The sequence below is a fragment of the Sorex araneus genome, chromosome 4 (genome assembly GCF_027595985.1).
Source record: "Sorex araneus isolate mSorAra2 chromosome 4, mSorAra2.pri, whole genome shotgun sequence".
Classification (NCBI taxonomy): Eukaryota; Metazoa; Chordata; class Mammalia; order Eulipotyphla; family Soricidae; genus Sorex; species Sorex araneus.
This window is the reverse complement of record NC_073305.1, coordinates 65,695,240-65,711,429: the sequence shown is the minus strand read 5'-3', so window position 1 is coordinate 65,711,429 and position 16,190 is coordinate 65,695,240. Positions and strand designations below refer to the sequence as shown.

General features: G+C 35.9%; 1 protein-coding gene and 1 non-coding gene across 5 annotated transcripts in view; one reads left to right on the top strand and one right to left on the bottom strand.

Moving 5' to 3' along the window:
• TAFA1 (TAFA chemokine like family member 1) overlaps positions 1-16,190 on the bottom strand; it is a 568,014-nt gene that overhangs the window by 214,667 nt on the left and 337,157 nt on the right. The window lies entirely within an intron of this gene.
• LOC129404650 (small nucleolar RNA SNORA70) lies at positions 11,163-11,299 on the top strand. Its single transcript, XR_008630023.1, has one exon. It is a non-coding gene; the product is annotated as a small nucleolar RNA SNORA70 (small nucleolar RNA).

Below are 16,190 nucleotides of genomic sequence, written 5' to 3'. Positions count from 1 at the left end.
ACTTCTGGGAAGAAGAAATAAAAATAGGCTGCTAAAATCTCAGGGCTAGAATGAATGGAGATGTTATTGGCACCCACTCGAGCGAATCGATGAACAATGGGATGACAGTGATACGGTGATACGGTGATTGAAATGTAAATGTAAAAATAGTTTTATTCTGGGGCTGGAGCAATAGCACAGCAGATAGGGCATTTGCCTTGCACGCAGATGACCCAGGTTTGATTCCCAGCATCCCATATGTTCTTCTGAGCACCGCCAGGAATAATTTCTGAGTGCAGAGCCAGGATTAACCCCTGTGCATTACCAGGTGTGACCCAAAAAGCAAAAAAAAAAGTTTTATTAAACAAAAATAATATAGTATAACCGCTACGAGGTGAAGACAATTTGTAAAGATACAGTGCAACAGATCGGATAGATCTTGGGATATTGACCAGTGTTACATGAAAAAACAAACTTAGTTATGACTTTTTCCTGGACCTGTGAATATTATTGGTTAGAAAATATTTATAGTACTAAAAAGGTTTTTAGTAGTCTTCTATTTTATTATTTTGAGGCTCATTTTTTTATTTTTTTTAATAATTTATTTATTTTTAATTAGAGAATCACCGTGAGGGTACAGTTACAGATTTATACATTTTTGTGCTTATACTTCCCTCATACAAAGTTCGGGAACCCATCCCTTCACCAGTGCCCATTCTCCACCACCCATAAACCCAGCGTCCCTCCCACCCTCCCCAATCCCATCTCCCCCCCAACCCACCCTGCCACTGTGGCAGGGCATTCCCTTCTATTCTCTCTCTCTAATTAGCTGTTGTGGTTTGCAATAAAGGTGTTGAGTGGCCGCTGTGCTCAGTCTCTAGCCCTCATTCAGCCCGCAACTCCCTTCCCCCACATGGCCTTCGACTACAATGTAGTTGGTGATCGCTTCTCTGAGTTGCCCTTTCCCCGGAACGTGAGGCCAGCCTCGAAGCCATGGGGTCAACCTCCTGGTACTTATTTCTACAGTTCTTGGGTATTAGTCTCCCACTCTGATATTCTATATACCATAGATGAGTGCAGTCTTTCTATGTCTGTCTCTCTCTTTCTGACTCATTTCACTCAGCACGAAACTTTTCATGCACATGAAAAAGTGCTCTGCATCACTAATCATCAGAGAGATGCAGATCAAAACAACCATGAGATACCACCTCACACCACAGAGATTAGCACACATACAAAAGAACAAAAGCAACTGCTGTTGGAGAGGATGTGGGGAGAAAGGGACCCTTCTTCACTGCTGGTGGGAATGCCAACTGGTTCAGCCCTTCTGGAAAACAATTTGGACGATTCTCAAAAAATTAGATATTGAATTCCCATTTGACCCAGCAATACCACTGCTGGGAATATATCCCAGAGAGACAAAAAAGTACAATCGAAACAACATCTGCACATGTATTTTCATTGCAGCACTGTTTACAATAGCCAGAATCTGGAAAAAACCCGAATGCCCCAAAACGGATGACTGGTTGAGGAAACTTTGGTACATCTATACAATGGAATACTATGCAGCTGTTAGAATAAAGGAAGTTGAGGCTCATTTTTAAATTAAGAAGTAAAATTTCCACTCAGATCATGCATATTATTGTTGTTCTTAGTATTGGGGATTGATTATAGATATTTATTTAATACTTAGTAATATTAAAAATGAGCACTCTTTTAAAATACATGATTATTTCAGAACATTTAAGAAGGTTAACACAGTCACATTGGAAATTAATGGAGTATCAAGGGCAACTATGACTCTCTGGTGAAATAATTACTCATGCTCATGTATCTTTACATATTCCTAACCCTGAAGTCACTCTCACATCCTCATAGGGAGTTCAGCCCCTTAATAAGTGTTTCTAATTCTATGGAAGCTATTCATTTATGAGTGCTTAAAGTCTTATGATAAAAACTATAATATATGCCAGGAAGTGTAGTAAACTTTAACATACATCAGTCTAAAGACAATATCACCCCTAGCGCATGTTTATTTTTATTTTAGGATCACATCCAATTGTGCTCAGGGGTTATTCCTGAATTTGTGCCCATGGATCAGTGCTATTGGTGCTTGGGAGATTACTAGTATTTTTAAATGAAGAAACAACCCCCAAAGAAGTTGAATGGCTTTGTAATGTCATGTAGTCATATGCTAGATCTGGCATTTGTCCAGTCTTGCTGGCTCCAAAGATAGTGTTCTTAACCACTATATAATGTTGCCTGCAAATGTCACCATGTATTTACCAAAAAAAGATATGTAAATATTTGGCAGAAAGTATTTCGAATCTGTTAATTTAGTCATAATTGGTCTCACAAGGAACTATTGGGTGAGACTGGAATTGGAATGTGGGTCTTGTAAGGAACATCCCTTCATTTGTGCAGTAAATATTCAGAACCAGGATAGCATCCTAGGTAGAGTATCTGCTATCTGTTCCTCAGGCGCCTCTGATGTGGTCCTGATACTGTAGGCTAGTAAGTAATTCTGCAGTGGGAACATGTTTTGACATCCTAAGTTCCCAGAGACTGATTGTGTTGCTTTAACTGTGAGTCTACCCCATCCAGAATCTCACTAATTTATGCGTGGCTTAATTTAACTGTCCAGTGGAAAATAGATTTTTGAAGCATTTACATTTACTTATATTAAAAACCTTGATTAATAAGTGGTCACTAATAACTTTTTGGAACACAATTTTCGACTTCCAGTCCTACAACCAGTATCATTGTCCCTTCACCCGGTTCCCTCCCACAGTGTAGTCTACCTCCTGAGTAGATGTATGTTTAGGTTTTATTCTTTCCATACCTGCAGTACTGTTGACTCTAGTGGCTTGAATGTACACTGATACCTCCCATGTACACCATCACCATGCCCAAGCCCCTCTGTTCCCTCTAGTCCACCTCTTCTTTCCCCACTCCATTTCTCTCCTTTGGTATTTTCATTCCTGTAATCTAGGGTTTATCAGCCTTTGAGACCTTCTATTCCCTCCTCTTGTTATTTTATATGCACTGTCCTGGCACTGTGGTCCTGTTGTTCCTGGATTTGCTCAAGTGGGCACCAATAATGTCTCCACTGTGAAGCTTGTTTTTACTGTTTTTGGCGTACTGAATATGCCATGGGTGGCTTCCCAGGCTCTGCTATGCGGGCGGGATACTCTTGGTAGCTTGACTGGATCTCCAAGAGGGATGGAGGACTCAAACTCGGGTCAGCTGCATGCAAGGCAAATGCCCTACCCACTGTGCTATACCTCCAGCCCATATATATGATAAAATATAATGTTTTTCCTTTTTTTGGCTTAGTTTCACTTCATATGACATAGTCCAGGTTCATCCAAGTTGTAGAAGCTGCATGATTTCATCCTTCCTCATGGCTGCATAGTAAAGATATTTAAAGTTACATATACTTATAATTAGATGTTTGAGTTCATTATTGTCCCTTCATGTTTGACAACCAAACTCCCTCGAGCTGTATAATTAATTATTATTTTTCTTGATGCACTAAGCCTATTTAATTTTTTTAAAAAAGCAGTAAAAATAAGCAGTAGAAATAAGTAAAACAACTTTAAAGAAATATATGATCTCATGAGCAATGTAGTTTCTAATTAGTCATTGATCAGTATCATCTAACCACCTCTAATGTTCTTCCAACAATTTGATCTCTTGAAATCTGAAATGTCCTGATTTGTGTTTTGGAGGAACTTAAGATATATTGAGACTGGGGAAATAGTACAGCGGGTAGAGTTTGCTTTGCTCGCAGTCAACCTGTGTTCAATACCCAGCACCCCAGGTAGTCCTTGAGTCCTTCTAGGATTCCTGGGTGATCCCTTGGTACAGAGTCAGGAGTAAGCCCTGAGCACACCCAGGTATGGCCTCAAAACAGAACAGAATTTAAAAAAAAACACAAAAAAATAAGATATATAGCCCTTTTATGAAATCACTTATTTTTCTTTTTTCTCCTCCATTATTTAATTCTCGAAGTCCTTTAAGAATTTTTTTAATTTATTGTTTGTAAGCATTCACCGTCACTGTATCACTGTCATCCCGTTGATCATCGATTTGCTTGAGCAAGCGCCAGCAACGTCTTTATTTGTCCTAGCCCTGAGATCTTAGCAGCCTCTCTTTACTCGTTCTTCCCAGTAGTGCCGCATTGGAGGCTCTTTTAGGGTAAGGGGAATGAGACCCATCATTGTTACTGTATTTGGCATATTGAATATGCCATGGAGAGCTTGCCAGGCTCTGCCATGTGGGCAGGATGTTCTCTGTACCTTGCCAGGTTCTCTGAGAGAGAGAACTAGGCTATAAGCCGTCGCTTCTGGGAGTGTGGAATAATATAGTAAATCAAATAAAACTAGAGTCTAGAATGAACCTACTACATGGGTCCAAATATAAAATATCTTCAGCTTTGCAGGGATATAGTCACTGTGACAACTCTGCCTTGATGCTATGAAACTGAATGTAAACAAAAGAATGGATATTGATAAATTCTAAAAATACAAAATAATATTAAGTACTATTCTAAGTGCTGCATTTGCTCATTTAATATCTACAACCGATCTACAACTGCCTTATTGTATTATTGTCCCCATGATTCATAAATTTAGAATTTTAGAAAAATTTAGAATTATTTTTCTAAAACTTAATGAAGAGTTTTTATAGATATGAATAAGTTAAATCATTAGGTTTGATTCTACTCCCTTAATATTGGTGTCCTTATGCCAAAAAACAAACAAAAAATGTACAACAAAGACAACAACAACAACAAAATACCACCAGAAGAAACATACACATAAAAAATACCATGTAATGACATGGCAGAGATTAAAGTTGAGTAGTTGCAAGGGATGCCAGTGATTGATGGACACTACTAGAAGCTAAGAGAGACAAAGAAGAAATTCAACCAAGTCTCATAAGGAGCATGGCTTTGCCACTAATTTCATATTTTTAGACTTAAGAACTTAGAGAAAATAAATTTCTGTTGTCCTAAGTTACTCAGTTTAAGTTAATTTATTTTGGTAGTTCAAGGGAACTAACACTGTTTTTCATATTCTATTTGTGCTATTTGTGTTCCAGTTTGTACCATGATGGCTAAATTGGAAATAAGGATTTAAGTACTATAGTATGTTTCCTATTCAGTTGACTTTTTTGCTTAGCCAGATAAAACACAAAACAAATGAGAATATTCAACCAAATAAGCCTTCCTTGGCAAATCTTTTGCCCAGTAACTTCATTTTTACTTCCTTTTATAAACTGACAAAATAATCAATGGGAGCAAAATAAATTTTGTTCTTTTGCTTCTCCACTTTAAATTTGACACTGTCATGTCTCTCTTCAGCACATTTAATTAATTAAATATTTCTTTCTTTTATTTTAGTGGGTACTTGAAAACAATAAACTGCAACAGTGTTCTTACACAAGATTTATTTCACTTTCCCAGTACCAAAAGTATAGCTATCACTCTAGTATTTTATAAATCTTGGCAGAGAAATCTTATACAAAGTCTTCGTGAATATTCTGATGGTTAAAGGGGCAGACATAAGGTATCCTACATACTTAAATCACACTTCTTATTCATGTAATTTAGGAAAGATTCATGTATTGAAATAAGTAGAAAAAATAGAAAAATAAAAGAGCCAAGAACTTTCAGTTAAAATACAGGTAATGTTAAGAAAAAAGTTTCTCCATGTGGTTAGATATGTGCTTGCACTACTTTGGGTTTTTCTAAATAAAACACTACAGCTTCAGAATGTTTAATGATTTATTCTAAAAATTCTCTCTTTTAAATATGATCATACTTGGTATATTATCACTTAAATCACACATCTATTGAATATTTTGTACTTTAATATGCAACAGGATGAAAAAATGGTTAGAATGCTTCCACATGCTTTTAGATACCTTCATTTTGCCATATTTAAATACTAATTTCAGATTTATATCATTTTGAAATAGCTCTACCTAACTCTTTGTGGATAAAACTATTACTGTACACTTCAATTTTCTACTAACGTAATGTCAACCTTTGCAAACTGAACATTATATTGTGGGTACAGCCCTAATACTTGAAATTCTAGCATGTATATTTCCAGAGCAATACAGAAATAAAAAGTTTTATTTATTTTCCTTATAATTTCTATAACCAAAAGGAGTACTTCTTTCTCACAGCTGTTTAAATACATGTCAGCAAACCAGTGACTTCATTTGAAAACATTGCCTCTTTTGACATATCCCGAATATTTTCAATTTGTTTGCTTGCTTTAGGGCCACATCCAGAGTTTTTTAGGGTTTACTCCTGGTTCTGTGCTCAGGGGTCACTCCTAGAGGAGTCCTTCTGGTGAGTATTGAACCCTGACTGGCATATAAATGACAAGCAGCCTCTTGACTATCTCTTAAGGTCCCTATTCCGAATTATTTTAAATAATACTTATAACTAAGGTGAATTGGTAAAAGGCATTTTCTCCATTCACTGTTTAGTCATAGCATAATTGCGTGATTTTAGGCCAATGAAAAGCCCCTTTTCCCAATATATTTCTCTAAGACTATGAAGACTATACTAGGATCGTCATTGTATTTATACAGTTGATTAAAGCACTGAAGTATTAGAAGACTCCTGCTAGAAGATAGATTATGTACTTGAGAGGGGAAATGCCATAATCTGGAAATATAAACCTGCGTAGCTGTTTATGTACTTCAAATAAATTCCTTCCCTATATCTCATAATGTTGGTCACCGAGCAGCTGATAGTTATTGACTATCTTCAATGTACCTGGTATCTTGCTACACACTATGAAGGGTCTATCTGATCCTGCCAGCAACCTGATGAGGTAGATTATTATAAGCATTTGCATCAGTTAAAAAAATGAGAATATTGCAATATAAAGTTTTTAGTATACTGCCCTATGTCTTAGACATCTAGGAGTACTAGTAGGGTTCTGTGATATTCTGACTCAGAAACCCATATTTTGGGCAGTGATAAATCATTCTATTTTATAAAGGTGCCAATTATATATCCCTGTTCTTTAATATATTTATGTCAGTGGGGATGGGAATTCAATTTTCCCTGGCTTTCAGTCAGGTGGTCCTTTTAGTAAGCTTCCACCTTTTATTTCAAAGTTTTCATTGAGAGAGCCTCCTAAATTCAACAGGCAGTCATATGATAGTGAAGTAGACTGTTCTCTTGAAACTTTTGTTTTCATGTGTGATGGTCAGTAACAAGTGAATAAGAAGATAGAGATTTTGGAAATTTTTTATAAGACTTGAGGAGATAGCTCAAAATGCTGGAGCCAAGGCTAACATTTGTGAGGCTGTGAATTCTCTTCCTGGCACTCCATGGCTCCCCAAGAACGAGAAGTCAGGGTAGACAGGCAACGTATGGTTGGTCCCAGCCTCATCGCACAGCATCACGACTGTTCTGAGCTCCTAATGAGCCCTGTCACATCCCTAAAAAAGTGGTGGGGAGTGGGGTTTTCTCCCATGCACTGTGGGAGAGGCACCCCAGAAATGAACAAGAAAGGAAGAAAGACATGTTTATGCATGAGGGATAGGAAATACCAATGCCATACCCAGATTCTATTGATATTTCAGAGTCATAAACTGTATTTTGAGATGGTCGGCTTGATGAAGACAAGGAAAATTTCAAGACAAGCAATCAGGGAATTCTTTAAATAGGAAAATTCTATCTCAGGCATGTATATAGTTTCTAGTACTTAGAAATGCTACAAAAATCATTGAATTTTGCTGCCTTTCTAGGACAATTCTGAAATTTTAAAAGTGATAAGCGCTTACTACAGTATCCCAGGAATTATAATACTTAACCCTTTGTACATGATAGAGCCTGGCAAGCTATCCGGGGCATGTTTGATATGCCAAAAGCAGTAACAACAAGTCTCAAAACGGAGACGTTACTGGTGCCCTATAGAGCAAATTGATGAACAACGGGACGACAGTGCTACAGTGTTATAACTTTTTGTAGAGCTTTTATCAATGAATTGAGGCATAATGAACTGAGGTAATTACTACTGTTAATTTTTAAATCCCAAGAATATTTATCTCTAACTTTTAATCGGGGTAAAATAAAACATTTGTTCTTTGGTAGTAATTACCAAATGCTATCTGAAATGTGTTTGTTATTTTTTTTTTTTTGCTTTTTGGGTCATATCTGGCGATGCACAGGGATTACTCCTGGTCTACACTCAGGAATTACTCCTGGCGGTGCTCAGGGGACAATATGGGATGATGGGATTCGAACCCGGGTCTTCCGTGTGCAAGGCAAACGCCCTACCCGCTGTGCTATTGCTCCAGCCCCAATGTGCTTGTGATTTATATATATATATATACACGTATTTATATATGCATACCTATACATATGTAGATATATATACACGTGTATATACATCAATATTTTTAAGATAAACTATAGCGTAAATAGCAAGTACTTGTCCCTCACAAAAGATAAAAGAAATCTAGAAAAAATAAATAATAAAAAACTGAACAACCCTACCAAAATATATATCTTTAAAATATGTATCTATATAATCAAATCATATAGAAACATAACTTAGCTGAAACATTTCTGATGTTCTTCTCTGCTTTCCTACTCAGGAAGTTACTATCAGTGATCTAAGAGACTTTTGACAGCTTGTGAGTGATTGGCTGAGTCTCAAATGGCAACTTTTCTATCTGTTACGAGCCCATTATCTTAAATGGTTCTGATGATCGTCCTTATTAAAAAACATTATCTTTTGGCCCAGAGGTAGAGTCCCTGCCTTAAGTTCTTTACTTTTTCTGCTCCTTGACAGTTGACCACTTTTCTTCTCACCACCTGATAGACTTGTGAAGGTTTTCTTGCATATTTGGGCAGCTTCTTTCAAGATTTATAAAACTCTTACTTAGTTTCATACCTTTTGGACATAAAAAGCCACTTAGTGATAATTCAAGTAAATTAAAGTTTCAGAGTTAATACAATGGAATTACATGCACCTTTAAAAAGAATAATAATCTCTATGTGAGAAAATAAAGTGATCTCTAATGTAAAAAGAAAATACCAAGCTTTGTAAAGAGTGCAAAAATATGTGTTCATTTTATCCAGACGTGCACAATAAACCACTATCTTGTAATTTTCTAAATATCGAGAGTGTTAATAGTGTCTCTTATGGCAATGAATTTAATATTTGAAAAAAATCAGTTGATGATTGGGGCTAGTTTCCAGGGAAACCAGTAAGAAATCAGTTCATTTCTTAAAAGTAAAGAGGTTCCAGTGGTTGATTTCAGTTGTTAAAGGCCAGTAAGTTATCAGTTATGCCTATATGCCAAATCTCTATAAACCCAAGCAAAGGTGACTGCAGGTACTTCTGTTTAGTGAACACAAAGATTTTGGAACAGTATGCACAGAGAAGGCATGTGAGTAGTGTATGTTTTCCCCATACTTTATCCTACACGTCCCTTCTATTGTACTATTACGAGCCTTTGTGGAAATCAATGATCCAGTATGTAAATTGGGTTTCTGAATTCTATGTGCCATTCTAGGAAGTTATTTAAACCTGAGAATGAAATTGTGAAACTCTCTGATACATAGAAAGCTGGATAAAAAATATAGGTAACATCTTGGGCTTGTAGCTGACATCTGAAGTAGTAGACAGTCTTTGGGGAATAAGCCATTTTCTGGTAGTCTAAATTTAATTGAATTCTGAGCCTTTTTACTGTATCTAAGTGTTGCTTGATTCTGTAGGTAAGTCTTAAAACACCCACATTGCAATTTGATCCAGGAATGCTATATAATATCTTATTAATAACTTTCTATATTGGCAATAAATACTATGTTGAATTTTTTTTACGCTTGATATAGCACATTGGGTAGAATATGCTATTATATCTTTTACAACTTTTAAAATGTGAATACATGAAGAATTAAAATTTTATTGTTACCTTAAATTTTTCTTGTCTCAAATAAAATCACTGAAACATACTGTAATATCAATCCCTTGATCATCTGGAGAATCGTAAAATATTACTTTGGGGAGGCTAGAGCATTAGGACAAAGGGTATGGCACTTGCCTTGCATACGGCCAATCAGGTTCAATTTCTGGTAACCCCTAGGGTCTCCTGCCATAAATGACCCCTGACTGCAAAGCCAGGAGTAAGCCCTGAACACTGCTGAGTGTAGCCCATAAACAAACAAAAGATGAATTTTAATTTTTTATTGTTTAATATATGTTCAACTATAAAAAAATATTCCTTAAAATAAGAAAGATATAAGTAAATAAAAAAGAATAAAGATAGTTTTCTTACAGCTGACAGTGTTTTAGATAATGTTCTTCTGACTGTATTTCACTGAAATAAACAAACAAAAAAAACAAATCTTCTAAATCTTAATCAATATTGTTCCAGAAAGAGTCTCTGTGCTTTGATCATATGCTGATTCTTTTTGCCTATTGACAAAGTTTACTTTTCCTCCCTTTTCATTCATAAGAGGTCTGGAGGAATCAACCCCTTGTTGATACTGGAAATTAAATGGAAATGTTCATTCCCACCACAATTCTCAATCTGGCAATATCTCTTCATTTCACCAAAGGTCTCTAAAGAGCAAATTATTTACTCTGGTTTCCATTTCAACAGATAAACCTGAGACAGTACATAAAATACAAATGGATTTTAAAGAGAGTACTAGAGAACATACCCCAGTGGGCATGTTAGGGATTGCCTTACACATGAGTTTAGTATATGTACTATATCCTTGCACAGAAGAGCTTGGCAAACTCCCCATGGCATATTTGATATTCCAAATACAGTAACAATAACAGATCTCATTCCCCTGACCCTGAAAGAGCAGCCAATCATTGGGAAATATGAGTAAGGAGAGGCTGCTAAAATCTCAGAGCTGGGACAAATGGAGTTGTTACTAGTGCCCGCTCGAACAAATCAATGAACAACAAGAGATGATAGTGCTACAGTGATACTATATCCTTATGGAAGCCTAAAGTTGTAGAGAACACCGAGCTGGAAATAGGTAGTTTGCCTATGATCATATTATCTAAGAAGAGGTAAGGATGACATTAAAGTCTTTTTTCCAAGCACCAATATACCATCTGAAACATTGTATTCTACTCGGTTTCCAAGATAACTGGAGAGCTGATTTATAAATAGTGGATTTTGTGTAGCCAAGTATAAAGTGATGGTGCTTTCTGCTCTATGGGGCCCAGTGTGCAATGGTTGCAAACAGCCAAAAGCTTCCTTATTAGTGTAAAAGGCTGTGACTTGTAGTCTGTTGTAAGGGACCCTGGAGAGAGTTCTTTGGTGGACATTTCTGTATGCTCACATGCTGGCCCCAGTCTCAGGCTCCAAAGAGTTGTGTGCGAGGGTTGGTGGAGACACACTTGATAAAGTTCCAGGGCACAAGACCCACACTGGACAACTCCTAATATCCATCCATCAAACTGCAGAAAAAGGAGCATGTGATTGACGCTCTGTTTCAGGCAAAGTTCAAGTTCCCTGGACTCCAGAAGATCCATATACCCATGAAGGGGGCTTTGCCAAGTGCAGATGAGTCTGGAAACGTGGTGGCTGAAAAATGAATCATCCCAAAGGAGTGTTGGGCCAAATGCAAACCATATCATTAGTCCCTAGACAAATTGTGGACAGGGCACTCGTAAGAGCATCAGGGATGCTCTGTCCCGAGTCCCTCCTCTGCTTCCCAGACTTCACCACCCTATCCTGCCTCTCTACAAAATATCTTGCTTCATGACAAAATAATAGCAGATAGTGGTCATTAGTTTGTGGTTCTTGGATGAAGATCAGAGTGTATTTGAAAATCCTGATCTTGTTGCTGTATTTTGTTAATATGTGATTATTTCTCTAGGGGGAGAATCTATAATTTTTTGTTGTTTTATATATTTATTTTTTGGTTGGTAAGGGGGAATTGGGTCACACCTAGCGTACTCAGGACTTATTCTGACTCCGCACAGGGTCACTTCTGGCAGTACTCAGGGGATCATACACAGAGCTGAAGATCCAACAGGTTGGCTGTGTGTAAGTCAAGCACTTTACCATCTGTACTATCTCACTAAAATGTTACTTTTATTACTAAAGCAAGTACTTTGGCTAAGTGCTGTAGGAATACAGAAAATTAAGTCTTTAAGTAACTTTGGAGCGATAGCACAGAGGGTAGGGTGTTTGCCTTGTACGCGGCCAACCCAGGTTTGATTCCTACGCACCTCTTGGAGAGCCCAGCAAGGTACCGAGAGTATCTCGCCCATACAGCAGAGCCTGGTAAACTACCTGTGGTGTATTCGATATGCCAAAAACAGTAACAACAAGTCTCACAATGGAGCTGTTACTGGTGCCCACTTGAGCAAATTGATGAGCAACGAGATAATAGTGATGACAATTATACAGTATAATGGCTTTTTACAGAAGTCACCCTTCTGTACTATTCAAAGAAGGCCCACAACTAAATACATGCCTGTCAAAATCTATGAGGAAAATAAAGGAATTCATCATTGAAATGCTTCTTTATATAATTTGTTAATGAGAGCTGAGAAATGCTTTTTCCTCTTATATTCTCTCACATGATTGGAAAGAAAAAAAGAAGTGAAGGTGTTATGAAAACACTTACATGAATTATAAGCTACATGTGTATGAGAATTTCAAAAAATCTTATGCCTTTTTCTGAGAATGAAGGGAAAGTACAAGAATTAAGGCATTATCTTTACATACAGACCACCAGTTCAATCTCTAGCACCACAAATGATCCCTGAGGATAGCTTGGATTGATCCCTGACCACATAATCTGTAGTAACCCCTGAGCCTGAGCACAGCCAGTTGTGGCCCACCTCTTTTCCCCAACGTTTTATTTCTGGAAAGGTGTTTGGTAAAAGAATGAAAGAAGACTGAGAAGAATAGTCATTAATAACATGTATGGGGTATGTTGATGAATGCTTGACATCCTCTTTTCATTTCTAATTTATATATATTAAAGACCTTGATATAGCTATGCTAACAGAGACATATGGATAAATTCAATGTGATCTATATGTGACATATTATGAAGATTTATTTATGATACCCAACATTTGGTGCAATAGTTGTGCAAAAAACAACTACAACTGATTTTTCAGATGATTTTGAATCAGAGAGATAATGGTAATGAGTTTATGACAAATAAAAATTGAAACCTTTTTACAAAAATGAAGAAGTAATTTTTTAGGTTTTTTTTTTGCCCTTTGCCTTTTCTTCAGCTTTTATATGTCTTAATTGGTGAGTCAAAACAATTACCATTTAGAAAAATTATTGAAACTTTTTTGGCATTTATGGCCATTTTATGATTTTTCAGTCTACTTTAGATTTAGTTATTTTGTTCCTCTTCTATTGTTCTGTTGCAAATTCTTTTATATTTGAATTCCATTTCCAGTTCCTTTTATTTTTAATTGCTTATTACAGTTTGTGCCACATGCTGACACTTAAGTTTTGACTCTTCAAACTTTGATGTGCATCAGTACTTAACTTTACATCACTGGAATGTTCGAGAACTTTGCCTTCATGTTATGGTCAGAAGGGGTCCTCATTCCACCATCTCTTTCCTTGGCATTTTCATTACAGAATGATGCAGGATCTAAGGCAACCCACTCAAGTTTCCTCTACCCCTTGTTTATTAGGATGCTTATTTGTTGGTTTTGAGTTGAATCAGTTCTAAAGATTTTGGAGAAAAATTTTTTCTAAAATTTTTCTGAAATCATTGTGAGAATCCTTAAGCAGTTTTAAATCAAGAGAATCACGCAATATTTTTTATTAATAATCTTAAAACAGAGCCTGGCAAGCTACCTGTGGCATATTCGATATGCCAAAAATAGTAGCAACAAGTCTCACAATGGAGATGTTATTGGTACCCACTCAAAGAAGTCGATGAACGATGATGTTCAAAACATTGAACAACGATGAACAATGGGATGACAGTGCAACAGTGCAATCATCTTTAAGAGTGTACTTTCTGTCAAGCATAAATTCTTGCTCTGTGTAGTTCCCTTTTCTTTTCTTTCCCTGTCAGATCTATATGTTGGCAAGTACATTAAACGTACCCCCAAGTAATGCACTTTAACCATGTGCTAGGACTGGTGACCCTCTTTCTAGCCCAAAGAAGAACCAACTTCTTTCTTCTTGAAGTACAACAGATTTTATTTGGAGGGTTTTGAGAAATGGGAGGGAGGGAGAGAAAATGGGATAGAGTAACATCCTCAAGAGAGAATCCAGGCTTCCCCAAAGACGGAGAGGCCCTACACACATCCCAGCATTAGATATGAAACCATGAAAATACACATCTAAAGAGGGCATATGGGGGCGACATGGACACAGCAGCACATAAACTCAGGCAGCACATAAACAAGAATCAACTTTTTAAAAGAAAGCCAATGCAATTGTTTATTTTGTTATTTGTATGCCATTCAACCGAGGATTAACTAATAAACATGTTTCTTTAGAAAGAAATATAGTGTAATGGAAATTTAGAGACACAAATCTCATTTTGTGCATAACAATTTAAAGATTCTTTGAACACAATCCAGATTAAATTTGTGAAGAATAGACAAGTTCTATCAATTTGAAAAATCTCATTTGATAGATGAACTTCCATTGCTTCTATGACTCTTAAACCATGATTTATTTGGAAAAAAATTTAATATTAGTACTTAGAGTGGAAGGACCATTTGTGTAAGAATCTACTATCCCTTATTATATGTTCGGTTTTAGGCGTATTAGAGTCTCTATTCTATTTTTTTATACAGTCACAATGTGATAAAGATACTGTCTTTATTATTGGGCTATTTATAGATCTGCTGAGATTATACCTGTAAAGGATACAGCACTGTGATAAATAAATATGGAGTAATCTATATGTGAAAATGACACAACTTTTTCTCAAAATTACCTGACATACACCAATTGTTCACAGTTACATTGTCAACCGTGCCTAAATACACATAACTTATTCTCCATAATTCTGGTTCTAAGCACTTATATTTTAATGCAACTACCATATGCATGTATATTTCTATGAATATAGATATAAATATATATAATATTCTAAATATATAAAAGTACATAAACAAATGTATATATTTATGTAAATATGCATATATATGGTAATTGCACATATACATTCATGGAAATATGCATATATATGGTAATTATAGATATGCGATCATATATAAATATAATACATTATGTAATATATTATAATTATGTATTTCTATATATATGCACATAGAGAAAGAGAGAGACCATATTACTATCAGATGAAAAGAATGTAAAACCTGGCAGATAGAGATAAAACTCCTAGTTTCTGTGAATTAAAACCTGCCCTTTTTTATATGAGTCATTTTTATTATGCTCACAATGATGCCAATGCTGTTAGTCCACTCTCCTCCATTCTATAGGTAAATAAACTAAAGTATAATAAGAGGAAATAAAATGAAGGGAAATACAGTTGTTTACAGAACATGAGTTTACTAGAGGAAAAAGTTTGCTTAACTCCGATAAAAAGAATCCAATCTACTTGAGTTAGTTTTTAAATTTATCTATTCTTGAAATCATTGCGGTTGCTAATATGAGTAATTATTTTTATAATTATTTCTCCCATGCAGGTTAAAGTTTACACATTAGTAGTTAAACATTCTGGGGGAGTGTTCCTTCTTTTTAAAGCAGCAATATAGATATCAATTAAATGGCAAATTAGATATACCTTTTGACTTATGTGCAAAGAAGAGAATTGCTACAATTTAAAGGGTTTTTAACTACCAGGTAGTAAGGTAATTAGGAAGCTGTCAAAGCTTGTTATGTTATCTTGTAGCAGTTGGTGTTCAGAATATTTCTTGCTTCACCTGTCTGAAACGAATGTGGTTAGTATGCAGTTTAAGTCAACAAAGGTTCAAAGGGGACAATTTAATTATAACTCTGTACCTTCTTAATTTTCAATTATTATGGCATGGGGGAACTGCCCTTGAGAAAGGGCAGTGAAGAAAAATTTTACTGCTGGGAAAGGAGCATACAATTTGAGTAGATAAATTTGAACAAGGATAATATTTACTGGTTGTATATGTTTTGCAGTAAAAATAATAGGGTTTCAGAGTTGCTACTCTGTGCACACAGACACAACAATAACAGATTGAAGAAATTTTTATTTTTATAAAGAT